Source organism: Musca autumnalis, unplaced genomic scaffold, assembly GCF_047663935.1.
Source record: "Musca autumnalis isolate F117 unplaced genomic scaffold, ASM4766393v1 scaffold_5, whole genome shotgun sequence".
Lineage (NCBI taxonomy): Eukaryota > Metazoa > Arthropoda > Insecta > Diptera > Muscidae > Musca > Musca autumnalis.
The window spans coordinates 51652048-51667682 of record NW_027412088.1 but is presented as its reverse complement, the minus strand read 5'-3'; positions in this window follow the sequence as shown (position 1 = coordinate 51667682).

Here is a 15635-nt window from a genome sequence, read left to right as displayed (position 1 = left end):
GATACGTTTAACTATATTTATAGTTGTTAAGCCGATACGCTCGTGGTTCATACGACACCGATATTCACCGTCAACGCATATTTGGCAGTAGATCTTTCGAACAATTTTTCTTTCAAACACACCAAGCATTCATTGCCTTATGTGCTTGCGCAAGTAGCCAGTACAGTTCTTCTTCTTATTTAACAACTGATGTTGTTTGTTGTGTTTATGGCGGTGCCAATGTAGGCTAAGTCTTTAATTATCGAGTCTTTAACTATCTATTTGGTCTCAATTTTCAATGAAAATAGAAAATACCAGAGGTTTATGCAGTGGTAGAAGGTAATGACAAGATGTTTCTAAACGACAACCTCGCAATGCCTGAGATTTAATTTGGTCCTGCGGATTTGTCCCTTGATCCTTTTTCAACACAGCCTGAATTAATATTAGAAGCACTCTTTCTTTCAGAAAAGGTTCATAAGAGAACCCTTTCTTTCAGAAAAGGTTCATAAGAGCACCCTTTCTTTCAGAAAAGGTTCATAAGAGCACCCTTTCTTTCAGAAAAGGTTCGTAAGAGCACCCTTTCTTTCAGAAAAGGTTCATAAGAGCACCCTTTCTTTCAGAAACTCCTTTCTTTGAGAAAGGGTCTATAGAAGCACCCTTTCTTTGAGAAAGGGTCTATAGAAGCACCCTTTCTTTGAGAAAGGGTCTATAGAAGCACCCTTTCTTTGAGAAAGGGTCTATAGAAGCACCCTTTCTTTGAGAAAGGGTCTATAGAAGCACCCTTTCTTTGAGAAAGGGTCTATAGAAGCACCCTTTCTTTGAGAAAGGGTCTATAGAAGCACCCTTTCTTTGAGAAAGGGTCTATAGAAGCACCCTTTCTTTGAGAAAGGGTCTATAGAAGCACCCTTTCTTTGAGAAAGGGTCTATAGAAGCACCCTTCCTTTGAGAAAGGGTCTATAGAAGCACCCTTTCTTTGAGAAAGGGTCTATAGAAGCACCCTTTCTTTGAGAAAGGGTCTATAGAAGCACCCTTTCTTTGAGAAAGGGTCTATAGAAGCACCCTTTCTTTGAGAAAGGGTCTATAGAAGCACCCTTTCTTTGAGAAAGGGTCTATAGAAGCACCCTTTCTTTGAGAAAGGGTCTATAGAAGCACCCTTTCTTTGAGAAAGGGTCTATAGAAGCACCCTTTCTTTGAGAAAGGGTCTATAGAAGCACCCTTTCTTTGAGAAAGGGTCTATAGAAGCACCCTTTCTTTGAGAAAGGGTCTATAGAAGCACCCTTTCTTTGAGAAAGGGTCTATAGAAGCACCCTTTCTTTGAGAAAGGGTCTATAGAAGCACCCTTTCTTTGAGAAAGGGTCTATAGAAGCACCCTTTCTTTGAGAAAGGGTCTATAGAAGCACCCTTTCTTTGAGAAAGGGTCTATAGAAGCACCCTTTCTTTGAGAAAGGGTCTATAGAAGCACCCTTTCTTTGAGAAAGGGTCTATAGAAGCACCCTTTCTTTGAGAAAGGGTCTATAGAAGCACCCTTTCTTTGAGAAAGGGTCTATAGAAGCACCCTTTCTTTGAGAAAGGGTCTATAGAAGCACCCTTTCTTTGAGAAAGGGTCTATAGAAGCACCCTTTCTTTGAGAAAGGGTCTATAGAAGCACCCTTTCTTTGAGAAAGGGTCTATAGAAGCACCCTTTCTTTGAGAAAGGGTCTATAGAAGCACCCTTTCTTTGAGAAAGGGTCTATAGAAGCACCCTTTCTTTGAGAAAGGGTCTATAGAAGCACCCTTTCTTTGAGAAAGGGTCTATAGAAGCACCCTTTCTTTGAGAAAGGGTCTATAGAAGCACCCTTTCTTTGAGAAAGGGTCTATAGAAGCACCCTTTCTTTGAGAAAGGGTCTATAGAAGCACCCTTTCTTTGAGAAAGGGTCTATAGAAGCACCCTTTCTTTGAGAAAGGGTCTATAGAAGCACCCTTTCTTTGAGAAAGGGTCTATAGAAGCACCCTTTCTTTGAGAAAGGGTCTATAGAAGCACCCTTTCTTTGAGAAAGGGTCTATAGAAGCACCCTTTTTTTGAGAAAGGGTCTATAGAAGCACCCTTTCTTTGAGAAAGGGTCTATAGAAGCACCCTTTCTTTGAGAAAGGGTCTATAGAAGCACCCTTTCTTTGAGAAAGGGTCTATAGAAGCACCCTTTCTTTGAGAAAGGGTCTATAGAAGCACCCTTTCTTTGAGAAAGGGTCTATAGAAGCACCCTTTCTTTGAGAAAGGGTCTATAGAAGCACCCTTTCTTTGAGAAAGGGTCTATAGAAGCACCCTTTCTTTGAGAAAGGGTCTATAGAAGCACCCTTTCTTTGAGAAAGGGTCTATAGAAGCACCCTTTCTTTGAGAAAGGGTCTATAGAAGCACCCTTTCTTTGAGAAAGGGTTTATAGAAGCACCCTTTCTTTGAGAAAGGGTCTATAGAAGCACCCTTTCTTTGAGAAAGGGTCTATAGAAGCACCCTTTCTTTGAGAAAGCACCCTTTCTTTGAGAAAGGGTCTATAGAAGCACCCTTTCTTTGAGAAAGGGTCTATAGAAGCACCCTTTCTTTGAGAAAGGGTCTATAGAAGCACCCTTTCTTTGAGAAAGGGTCTATAGAAGCACCCTTTCTTTGAGAAAGGGTCTATAGAAGCACCCTTTCTTTGAGAAAGGGTCTATAGAAGCACCCTTTCTTTGAGAAAGGGTCTATAGAAGCACCCTTTCTTTGAGAAAGGGTCTATAGAAGCACCCTTTCTTTGAGAAAGGGTCTATAGAAGCACCCTTTCTTTGAGAAAGGGTCTATAGAAGCACCCTTTCTTTGAGAAAGGGTCTATAGAAGCACCCTTTCTTTGAGAAAGGGTCTATAGAAGCACCCTTTCTTTGAGAAAGGGTCTATAGAAGCACCCTTTCTTTGAGAAAGGGTCTATAGAAGCACCCTTTCTTTGAGAAAGGGTCTATAGAAGCACCCTTTCTTTGAGAAAGGGTCTATAGAAGCACCCTTTCTTTGAGAAAGGGTCTATAGAAGCACCCTTTCTTTGAGAAAGGGTCTATAGAAGCACCCTTTCTTTGAGAAAGGGTCTATAGAAGCACCCTTTCTTTGAGAAAGGGTCTATAGAAGCACCCTTTCTTTGAGAAAGGGTCTATAGAAGCACCCTTTCTTTGAGAAAGGGTCTATAGAAGCACCCTTTCTTTGAGAAAGGGTCAATAGAAGCACCCTTTCTTTGAGAAAGGGTCTATAGAAGCACCCTTTCTTTGAGAAAGGGTCTATAGAAGCACCCTTTCTTTGAGAAAGGGTCTATAGAAGCACCCTTTCTTTGAGAAAGGGTCTATAGAAGCACCCTTTCTTTGAGAAAGGGTCTATAGAAGCACCCTTTCTTTGAGAAAGGGTCTATAGAAGCACCCTTTCTTTGAGAAAGGGTCTATAGAAGCACCCTTTCTTTGAGAAAGGGTCTATAGAAGCACCCTTTCTTTGAGAAAGGGTCTATAGAAGCACCCTTTCATTCAGAAGGTGTCTATAGAAGCACCCTTTCTTTCAGAAGGTGTCTATAGAAGCACCCTTTCTTTCAGAAGGTGTCTATAGAAGCACCCTTTCTTTCAGAAGGTGTCTATAGAAGCACCCTTTCTTTCAGAAGGTGTCTATAGAAGCACTCTTTCTTTCACAAAGGGTCTATAGAAGCGCCCTTTCTTTCAGAAAGGCTCTATAGAAGCACCCTTTCTTTCAGAAGGGGCCTATAGAAGAACCGTTTCTTTCAGAAAGGGCCTATAGAAGCACTCTTTCTTTCAGAAAGGGTCTATAGAAGCGCCCTTTCTTTCAGAAAAGCTCTATAGAAGCACCCTTTATTTCAGAAAGGGTCTATAGAAGCACCCTTTCTTTAAGAAGGGGTCTATGGAAGCACCTTTTCTTTCCGGAGGTGTCAATAGAAGCACCCTTTCTTTCAGGAGGTGTCTATAGAAGCATCCTTTCTTTCAGAAAGGGACTATAGAAGCATCCTTTCTTTCAGGAGGTGTCAATAGAAGCACCCTTTCTTTCAGGAGGTGTCTATAGAAGCATCCTTTCTTTCAGAAAGGGACTATAGAAGCATCCTTTCTTTCAGAACGGGTTTTTAAAAGCACCCTTTCTTTCAGAAGGGGCCTATAGAAGCACCCTTTCTTTCAGAAAGGGCCTATAGAAGCACCATTTCTTTCAGAAGGGGCCTATAGAAGCACCCCTTCTTTCAGCAAGGGTCTATAGAAGCACCCTTTCTTTCAGGAAGGGTCTGAAGAAGCACCCTTTCTTTCAGGAAGGGTCTATAGAAGCACCCTTTCTTTCAGGAAGGGTCTATAGAAGCAACCTTTCTTTCAGGAAGGGTCTATAGAAACACCCTTTCTTTCAGGAAGGGTCTATACAAGCACCCTTTCTTTCAGGAAGGGTCTATAGAAGCACCCTTTCTTTCAGGAAGGGTCTATAGAAGCACCCTTTCTTTCAGGAAGGGTCTATAGAAGCACCCTTTCTTTAAGAAAGGGTCTATGGAAGCACCTTTTCTTTCAGGAGGTGTCAATAGAAGCACCCTTTCTTTCAGGAGGTGTCTATAGAAGCACCCTTTCTTTCAGAAGGGGCCTATAGAAGCACCCTTTCTTTCAGAAAGGGCCTATAGAAGCACCATTTCTTTCAGAAGGGGCCTATAGAAGCACCCTTTCTTTCAGAAGGTGTCTATAAAAGCGCCCTTTCTTTCAGAATGGGTCTATGGAAGCACCCTTTCTTTCAGCAGGTGTTATAGATGCAGCCTTTCTTTAAGAAAGGGTCTATGGAAGCACCCTTTCATTCAAAAAGGTTCTGAGAAGCATCCTTTCTTTCAGAATGGGCCTATAGAAGCACCCTTTCTATCAGAAGTGGTCAAAAGAGGCACCCTTTCATTCAGAAGTAGTCAATAGAAGCACCCTTTCTTTCAGAAGGTGTCTAAAGAAGTATCCTTTCCTTCAGAAGGTGTCTAAACAAACACCTCTTCTTTCAAAAGTGGTCAATAGAAGCACCCTTTCTTTCAGTAGGGGTCTATAGAAGCACTCTTTCTTTCAGAAAGGGTCTATAGAAGCACCCTTTCTTTCAGAAGGGGTCTATAGAACCACCCTTTCTTACAGAGAGGGTATATAGAAGCACCCTTTCTTTCAGAAGTGGTCTATACTTTCTTTCAGAAGTGGTCTATAGAATCACTCTTTCTTACAGATAGGGTCTATAGAAGCACCCTTTCTTTCAGAAGGGGTCTATAGAATCACCCTTTCTTACAGAGAGGGTCTATAGAAGCACCCTTTCTTTCAGAAGGGGTCTATAGAAGCACCCTTGCTTTCAGAAGGGGTCTATAGAAGCACCCTTGCTTTCAGAAGGGGTCTATAGAAGCACCCTTTCTTTCAGAGAGGGTCTATAGAAGCACCCTTTCTTTCAGAAAGGGTCTATAGAAGCACCCTTCCTTTCAGAAAGGGTCTATAGAAGCACCCTTTCATTCAGAAGGTATCTATAGAAGCACCCTTTCTTTCAGAAGGTGTCTATAGAAGCACCCTTTCTTTCAGAAGGTGTCTATAGAAGCACCCTTTCTTTCAGAAGGTGTCTATAGAAGCACCCATTCTTTCAGAAGGTGTCTATAGAAGCACCCTTTCTTTCAGAAGATGTCTATAGAAGCACCCTTTCTTTCAGAAGGTGTCTATAGAAGGACCCTTTCTTTCAGAAGGTGTCTATAGAAGCACCCTTTCTTTCAGAAGGTGTCTATAGAAGCATCCTTTCTTTCAGAAGGTGTCTATAGAAGCACCCTTTCTTTCAGAAGGTGTCTATAGAAGCAACCTTTCTTTCAGAAGGTGTCTATAGAAGCACCCTTTCTTTCAGAAGGTGTCTATAGAAGCACCCTTTCTTTCAGAAGGTGTCTATAGAAGGACCCTTTCTTTCAGAAGGTGTCTATAGAAGCACCCTTTCTTTCAGAGGGCGTCTATAGAAGCACCCATTCTTTCAGAAGGTGTCTATAGAAGCATCCTTTCTTTCAGAAGGTGTCTATAGAAGCACCCTTTCTTTCAGAAGGTGTCTATAGAAGCAACCTTTCTTTCAGAAGGTGTCTATAGAAGCACCCTTTCTTTCAGAAGGTGTCTATAGAAGCACCCTTTCTTTCAGAAGGTGTCTATAGAAGGACCTTTTCTTTCAGAAGGTGTCTATAAAAGCACCCTTTCTTTCAGTAGGGGTCTATAGAAGCACCCTTTCTTTCAGAAAGGGTCTATAAAAGCACCCTTTCTTTCAGTAGGGGTCTACAGAATCACCCTTTCTTTCAGTAGGGGTCTATAGAAGAACCCTTTCTTACAGAAGGGGTCTATAGAAGCACCCTTTCTTACAGAAGGTTTCCATGGAAGCACCTTTCTTTCAGAAGGGGTCTATAGAAGCACCCTTTCTTTTAGAAAGGGTCTATAGAAGCACCCTTTCTTTCAGAAGGTGTCTATTGAAGCACCCTTTCTTTCAGAAGGTGTCTATAGAAGCACCCTTTCTTTCCGAAGTTGTCTATAGAAGCACCCTTTCTTTCAGAGGGGGTCTATAGAAGCACCCTTTCTTTGAGAAAGGGTCTATAGAAGCACCCTTTCTTTGAGAAAGGGTCTATAGAAGCACCCTTTCTTTGAGAAAGGGTCTATAGAAGCACCCTTTCTTTGAGAAAGGGTCTATAGAAGCACCCTTTCTTTGAGAAAGGGTCTATAGAAGCACCCTTTCTTTGAGAAAGGGTCTATAGAAGCACCCTTTCTTTGAGAAAGGGTCTATAGAAGCACCCTTTCTTTGAGAAAGGGTCTATAGAAGCACCCTTTCTTTGAGAAAGGGTCTATAGAAGCACCCTTTCTTTGAGAAAGGGTCTATAGAAGCACCCTTTCTTTGAGAAAGGGTCTATAGAAGCACCCTTTCTTTGAGAAAGGGTCTATAGAAGCACCCTTTCTTTGAGAAAGGGTCTATAGAAGCACCCTTTCTTTGAGAAAGGGTCTATAGAAGCACCCTTTCTTTGAGAAAGGGTCTATAGAAGCACCCTTTCTTTGAGAAAGGGTCTATAGAAGCACCCTTTCTTTGAGAAAGGGTCTATAGAAGCACCCTTTCTTTGAGAAAGGGTCTATAGAAGCACCCTTTCTTTGAGAAAGGGTCTATAGAAGCACCCTTTCTTTGAGAAAGGGTCTATAGAAGCACCCTTTCTTTGAGAAAGGGTCTATAGAAGCACCCTTTCTTTGAGAAAGGGTCTATAGAAGCACCCTTTCTTTGAGAAAGGGTCTATAGAAGCACCCTTTCTTTGAGAAAGGGTCTATAGAAGCACCCTTTCATTCAGAAGGTGTCTATAGAAGCACCCTTTCTTTCAGAAGGTGTCTATAGAAGCACCCTTTCTTTCAGAAGGTGTCTATAGAAGCACCCTTTCTTTCAGAAGGTGTCTATAGAAGCACCCTTTCTTTCAGAAGGTGTCTATAGAAGCACTCTTTCTTTCACAAAGGGTCTATAGAAGCGCCCTTTCTTTCAGAAAGGCTCTATAGAAGCACCCTTTCTTTCAGAAGGGGCCTATAGAAGAACCGTTTCTTTCAGAAAGGGCCTATAGAAGCACTCTTTCTTTCAGAAAGGGTCTATAGAAGCGCCCTTTCTTTCAGAAAAGCTCTATAGAAGCACCCTTTATTTCAGAAAGGGTCTATAGAAGCACCCTTTCTTTAAGAAGGGGTCTATGGAAGCACCTTTTCTTTCCGGAGGTGTCAATAGAAGCACCCTTTCTTTCAGGAGGTGTCTATAGAAGCATCCTTTCTTTCAGAAAGGGACTATAGAAGCATCCTTTCTTTCAGGAGGTGTCAATAGAAGCACCCTTTCTTTCAGGAGGTGTCTATAGAAGCATCCTTTCTTTCAGAAAGGGACTATAGAAGCATCCTTTCTTTCAGAACGGGTTTTTAAAAGCACCCTTTCTTTCAGAAGGGGCCTATAGAAGCACCCTTTCTTTCAGAAAGGGCCTATAGAAGCACCATTTCTTTCAGAAGGGGCCTATAGAAGCACCCCTTCTTTCAGCAAGGGTCTATAGAAGCACCCTTTCTTTCAGGAAGGGTCTGAAGAAGCACCCTTTCTTTCAGGAAGGGTCTATAGAAGCACCCTTTCTTTCAGGAAGGGTCTATAGAAGCAACCTTTCTTTCAGGAAGGGTCTATAGAAACACCCTTTCTTTCAGGAAGGGTCTATACAAGCACCCTTTCTTTCAGGAAGGGTCTATAGAAGCACCCTTTCTTTCAGGAAGGGTCTATAGAAGCACCCTTTCTTTCAGGAAGGGTCTATAGAAGCACCCTTTCTTTAAGAAAGGGTCTATGGAAGCACCTTTTCTTTCAGGAGGTGTCAATAGAAGCACCCTTTCTTTCAGGAGGTGTCTATAGAAGCACCCTTTCATTCAGAAGGGGCCTATAGAAGCACCCTTTCTTTCAGAAAGGGCCTATAGAAGCACCATTTCTTTCAGAAGGGGCCTATAGAAGCACCCTTTCTTTCAGAAGGTGTCTATAAAAGCGCCCTTTCTTTCAGAATGGGTCTATGGAAGCACCCTTTCTTTCAGCAGGTGTTATAGATGCAGCCTTTCTTTAAGAAAGGGTCTATGGAAGCACCCTTTCATTCAAAAAGGTTCTGAGAAGCATCCTTTCTTTCAGAATGGGCCTATAGAAGCACCCTTTCTATCAGAAGTGGTCAAAAGAGGCACCCTTTCATTCAGAAGTAGTCAATAGAAGCACCCTTTCTTTCAGAAGGTGTCTAAAGAAGTACCCTTTCCTTCAGAAGGTGTCTAAACAAACACCTCTTCTTTCAAAAGTGGTCAATAGAAGCACCCTTTCTTTCAGTAGGGGTCTATAGAAGCACTCTTTCTTTCAGAAAGGGTCTATAGAAGCACCCTTTCTTTCAGAAGGGGTCTATAGAACCACCCTTTCTTACAGAGAGGGTATATAGAAGCACCCTTTCTTTCAGAAGTGGTCTATACTTTCTTTCAGAAGTGGTCTATAGAATCACTCTTTCTTACAGATAGGGTCTATAGAAGCACCCTTTCTTTCAGAAGGGGTCTATAGAATCACCCTTTCTTACAGAGAGGGTCTATAGAAGCACCCTTTCTTTCAGAAGGGGTCTATAGAAGCACCCTTGCTTTCAGAAGGGGTCTATAGAAGCACCCTTGCTTTCAGAAGGGGTCTATAGAAGCACCCTTTCTTTCAGAGAGGGTCTATAGAAGCACCCTTTCTTTCAGAAAGGGTCTATAGAAGCACCCTTCCTTTCAGAAAGGGTCTATAGAAGCACCCTTTCATTCAGAAGGTATCTATAGAAGCACCCTTTCTTTCAGAAGGTGTCTATAGAAGCACCCTTTCTTTCAGAAGGTGTCTATAGAAGCACCCTTTCTTTCAGAAGGTGTCTATAGAAGCACCCATTCTTTCAGAAGGTGTCTATAGAAGCACCCTTTCTTTCAGAAGATGTCTATAGAAGCACCCTTTCTTTCAGAAGGTGTCTATAGAAGGACCCTTTCTTTCAGAAGGTGTCTATAGAAGCACCCTTTCTTTCAGAAGGTGTCTATAGAAGCATCCTTTCTTTCAGAAGGTGTCTATAGAAGCACCCTTTCTTTCAGAAGGTGTCTATAGAAGCAACCTTTCTTTCAGAAGGTGTCTATAGAAGCACCCTTTCTTTCAGAAGGTGTCTATAGAAGCACCCTTTCTTTCAGAAGGTGTCTATAGAAGGACCCTTTCTTTCAGAAGGTGTCTATAGAAGCACCCTTTCTTTCAGAGGGCGTCTATAGAAGCACCCATTCTTTCAGAAGGTGTCTATAGAAGCATCCTTTCTTTCAGAAGGTGTCTATAGAAGCACCCTTTCTTTCAGAAGGTGTCTATAGAAGCAACCTTTCTTTCAGAAGGTGTCTATAGAAGCACCCTTTCTTTCAGAAGGTGTCTATAGAAGCACCCTTTCTTTCAGAAGGTGTCTATAGAAGGACCTTTTCTTTCAGAAGGTGTCTATAAAAGCACCCTTTCTTTCAGTAGGGGTCTATAGAAGCACCCTTTCTTTCAAAAGGGGTCTATAGAAGAACCCTTTCTTACAGAAGGGGTCAATAGAAGCGCCCTTTCTTTCAATAGGGGTCTATAGAAGAACCCTTTCTTACAGAAGGGGTCTATAGAAGCACCCTTTCTTTCAGAAAAGGTCTATTAAAGCCCCTTTTCCTTCAGAAAGGGTCTATAGAATCACCCTTTCTTTCAGAAGAGGTCTATAGAAGCACCCTTTCCCTCAGAAGGGGTCTACAGAATCACCCTTTCTTTCAGTAGGGGTCTATAGAAGATCCCTTTCTTACAGAAGGGGTCTATAGAAGCACCCTTTCTTACAGAAGGGGTCTATAGAAGCACCCTTTCTTTCAGAAATGGTCTATAGAAGCACCTTTTCTTTCAGAAAGGGTCTATAGAAGCACCATTTCTTTCAGAAGGGGTCTATAGAAGCACCATTTCTTTCAGAAGGGGTCTATAGAAGCACCCTTTCTTTCAGAAGGGTCTATAGAAGCACAGTTTCTATCATAAAGGGTCTACAGAAGCACAGGTTCTTTCAGAAAAGTTCTATAGAATCACCCTTTTTTCAGAGAGGGTCTATAGAAGCACCTTTTCTTTCAGAAAGGGGTCTATAGAAGCACACTTTCCTTCAGAAAGGGTCTACAGAATCACCCTTTCTACAGAAGCACCTTTTCTTTCAGAAAGGGGTCTAAAGAAGCACCCTTTCTTACAGAAAAGGTCTATGGAAGCTCCCTTTCCTTCAGAAAGGGTCTATAGAATCACCCTTTCTTTCAGAAGGGGTCTATAGAATCACTCTTTCTTTCAGTAGGGGTCTATAGAAGAACCCTTTCTTACAGAAGGGGTCTATAGAAGCACCCTTTCATTCAGAAGGTGTCTACAGAAACACCCTTCCTATCCGAAAGGAGTTATAGAATTACCCTTTATTTCAGAGAGGGTATATAGGAGCACCTTTTTTTTTAAGAAAGGGTCTATAGAAGCACCCTTTCTTTCAGAAGGGTTCTATAGAAGCACCCTTTCTTTCAGAAGGGGTCTATAGAAGCACTCTTTCTTTCAGAAAGGATCTATAAAACCACCCGTTTTTGGGCGGACGTCTATATACTCCATTGGTATCGGTTGTTGACTGCATTCCCATGCATTCCTGCTTGGAGGGTCGTTGTTCGGACATCTGGTCATTCAATATCAAGGGAAAGACCGTTCTTTAAAAAAAATTGGCACCATGCGGCAAGTTTGATGATCGAAGTCAATCGATTGAATTATATTTGCATGTATGTATGTGTGTATAAAATGCCATTCTACCTTACCGTATCGAAAGCTTTGGCAGAACAACCTATTAAAAACTGCATTTAATTTTTGATCCAAAAATACCAAAAGTGGCAATGCTGGTTTTGTGTATCCTTTTGGCATTATCAAATTGGACTACTACAACAATCACATTAAAAATGGGTAGAGAACATTTATTTGTTGTATGACAAGTAGTAAGCGAAGCCTATATGCCTCCAATCAAAACTGGCAATATAAAGTTGACACTAAACTACTCTTCGAATAAACACACACTAACACATGCATAAAGACCTACACAATAAATTCAATTCTATACGATATGCACACATATCCACATATCCTTTGGCATAGGCACTCAGGCATCCTGCCTGTATTATTATTTCATCTTCTATTCATTGCTACAAATACCACAATGTATGTGTGTGTGTTTGGGTATCTCATATCTAACCATGGTTGTTTGTTTGTATTTCGTTCAACTTTTTCTTCTTCTTGTTGTTCTTCTGCTTGATATTGATGAGATATAGTACGTTTTTTGTGTCGGTTTTGTGTTTTCTTGTTTGGCTTCCTTATTTACACAGGGAACACTTTGGTGTCAATAGACGTTAGTCTGTCTGTCTGGCTCATGGGTGTTTTTTCGTCCGTCCATCCCCATGCTTTCATATGGAAGTGTGTATGAATATCTATCGCCTGTACGATATTTTCATGGAGCTGTAAGCATAAGTGTCTATTCGTGAGGGAGTTTGCAGTACGTATGGTTGGATGGGATGGGTGTCTGTGTATGAATGGTTCGGGTCTGGGTCTGGTCGTTTGTAATATTTACTTTATCACATCAAGTAAACATCATTTCATTGCTGTCTAGTTTGTTGATATTTTTTCTTTCTCGATTTGTTATTTGTTCTGTTTTTGTTTTCAGAGAGAATGGTTTTTCGTTTGAGAGTGAGAAAATAATTTTCGTATTTTTGGAGAGAAATTGTCCTATTTAATGAGAGAAGAGATGGCAAGGGACAAAGAAGTAGGGTAAACAAAGTTGTAGTCGTATAAAAGAAGGCCTTTATAAAAGTCGGGGCCTTATTTTCAAGCGGTGCTTTTTTTCCAAACGGGACCTTGTTCTCAAGCCAATATATAAAGGGTGTCCTAGCTAAAACGCAATTTTTAAACTTTAAATAAAACACAGATATTTAAAAAAAGTCTTAAAACTTTATTATATCGCAATGTAGATAGAATGAGGTTATGGAACAAGATATGGTGCAGATGGCGCTGCGATCTTTTACTGAAATTTTCAATGATCGTTTCGCATAAATGCTGCGGTATTTCATTAACGCAGCGTCCAATTTCCTCTTTTAAGGTTTGAGTCGTCTTCGGCTTATTCACGTAAACCATCGACTTCAAAAAAACCCAAAGAAAAAATCTAAAGGTGTTAAAACGCACGATCTAGGCGGCCAATTCTGATCTCCAAAACGCGAAATAACTCGACCGGGAAATGACTGATGCAGCAATTGAATTGTTTTTCTGGCTGTATGACACATTAATTTCTTCAATTCACATTCATTTCCTCAAATCTAGGCAAGGAAAAACTGGTTTTCATTTCACATTACCGAACACCATTGACTGTTTGCGCTTGATCTGCCTCATTTTCATAAAAAAGGTCCAATAATTCCTCCAGCCCCAAAAACCACACCGCATGAATCACTCTAGGATTTTCCTCAACCCAAATGCGACAATTCTGCCTATTGACGAAGCCATCAAGATGGAAATGGGCCTCGTCACTGAAGATGATTTTATCGGCAAAATCAGCATTTTCATGTTGTTTCTCCAATACCAATGAGAATGCGTTGTGCATTAGTGTAGTGCTCCATTTTTACTAACCTCGTACCTTCTACTAGCAAACAATAACAATTGTTCAAATGTCAAACAATGACACTTCGAACGGCGTCAAATTTAAAAATTGCGTTCTAGTTGGGACACCATTTACAAAGAACAAATTGAAAAGTATAAGTCGGGTTTACCTGCAAAGATATTCCCTCAGCCTCGAATACCGGCTAAACAACCGGAAATCTTTTCCCCAAAAAATTGGTTTTTAGGAGTTTTCGGGGTTATTTGAAACATTTCCATCCCCATCGAGAGAACTATGCGTTATAAAAAATACCACAATTTTAGTGCCAGAGGTATATGAAAGAATGGCCCAACATATCTGGACATTTCGGGACCCGTATCGCAGGAAGTATTGGTGTCACATACACAAATATATGTATATCATCTTGTAGGCATGATCACAGGGAGCCACTGTAGTGCAGTCGTAAGCACGTCCGCCTTACACTCATAAGGTCTGCGGTTCGATCCCTGACCAGAACATCAACATTTCCTGAGTATTTCAGCTACGAAAATCTTCTCTACAGGTGGTGGCGTAAGGCACGCCTTTCGGACTTTCGGCGAAAAAAGTAGGTACCATATCATTGAGCCAATATGAATCGGCGTGTACTCATTGATTTGAGAGAAGTCTATCGCCTTTCTTCGGGAATGTTGTGGGAATATACATATGTACGTATGTAGTCCTGATCACAATGACTACCCGCTATTAAAACTTCTACATGATCTGAAAAGTGGTCTTAAACCGAATTAAAACATAAAATAGTTGAACTTTTGCGGAGAACCTACTGAAGTAATGGACAGGCATAACCCAGCTAGGAACTGGATCTAATTTGAGACTCATTCATTCCATAGTTTTCGTGTCTATCAGAAACTTTAATTGGTCACCGGATGATTTTTTAGAGCTTTTGGGTTACTACGATACATTATAACCAGAATCACAAGGACTACCTTCCATGAAAATGTCAAAACAATCCCCGAAAAGCCCTTAAACTGAACTTGAGCAAAATTTCAAATATTTATGAGGCAGGTACCCGAAGGTGTTGTCTGATATAGTCCATCTTCGTCAGTCACTCGCCCAGTTTTTAGAACTTTTTAGCTATTATGTCAGGAAGGATGTTCCTGCCCATGAAAAAATTATATAAAAATGTAGATCTCATAAGGTTAGATGATGTAGTAGCACATTGGTGGCCTAGCAGATCCATAAATTGCTAAAAACGATTGACGTAAAGCCACCCAAGCTAATCATTTGCTAATTGGTTTCCCATTATTTTACTACGAACTTTAACCCAGAATGAAGCGATATTTCGTGTAACATAGAACCTTTCTGCAATCACGGATAACTCGAGAGTTTATTAACCATGATTTGAGAGCCTTAAGAGCCGCCTGATAATCGTCCTCTAACACTCGTTTCTAGACTTTTAACCAATTCTCTTGCCTTCCTGTTAGACGAAAGACGCTACAGTTATCATCAGCCAGTGCCTTCCTCCACATTGGATCCCTCTGAATATATTGATACACCATTCAGAGGAGAGTTACCTTCAGCCCAAATGTCCCTGCTTAAAACAATTACAGAAATTGAGTCGAAGCTAAAAGAGGTGAAAATATAATCTATTATGCGATTCCTGCCGAATTCATCCTGGCTATCAATTAAGGTTAAGACTTTCGCATGTCTGAACTGTGACGCCACTATCCTGTTCTTAGAGAGCCCAAAAGCCGTCTACGCAGCCCGGCATCTGAACCAAAATATTCATAAATTGGAGATCCAGTATCACGTTGAAAGCAGCTTGAGGAGTTTGTCTAATTGCTCCGGTAATCCGAATTGACACAACTCTTTGGGCAGAACCACAATCACATACATCCAGTGTATGACTTCAGATCTGAGTCCCCAACTTTTTCTAATGGAGCTTTCGCAGGAGTAGATTGGAATGAGACATTTTTTCACCCGCTCATCGGTATTCCTTTTCCATGTCATATGTAAGAGCATATGATATAATTGTGTGTTCGTTTTCCTACTTAATCCGGATCAGGCCCTATTTCCATGTCTAAGAATATGGCTGATCCGATGAGTTGTTACCCTAAAACTACTGGAGCTACTTGAGTAGTTTTGTATTGTGAGAACGTACTCCGCATTATGGGCAGATGTTTTGCACGGTGTCATCAATACTTGCCCTATAGGAAGTATGAGGGATACACCATCCGGAGCGTAGTTGAGCCAAAATTTCTGCTGCGATAGATGAGGGATTTACTTGGAGGACCTCATTAAACTATCGTGTGAATGACATCTGTGACTGAATCTGTGAGAATACAATCGATCTAGGCTCTCTCTCTCCCTTCATCCCTCTTTAGATCATGAAGATTCCTCCTGACATGCCTGGTTGTGAGAGTCCTGCCACCACATGAGGACTAGAATGACTCTCACCGTAACTCCCGAGCAAATACTGCAACGAGATCATGGTATTTCGTTGATGTACTGGAAAAATTCTCGTTTCGT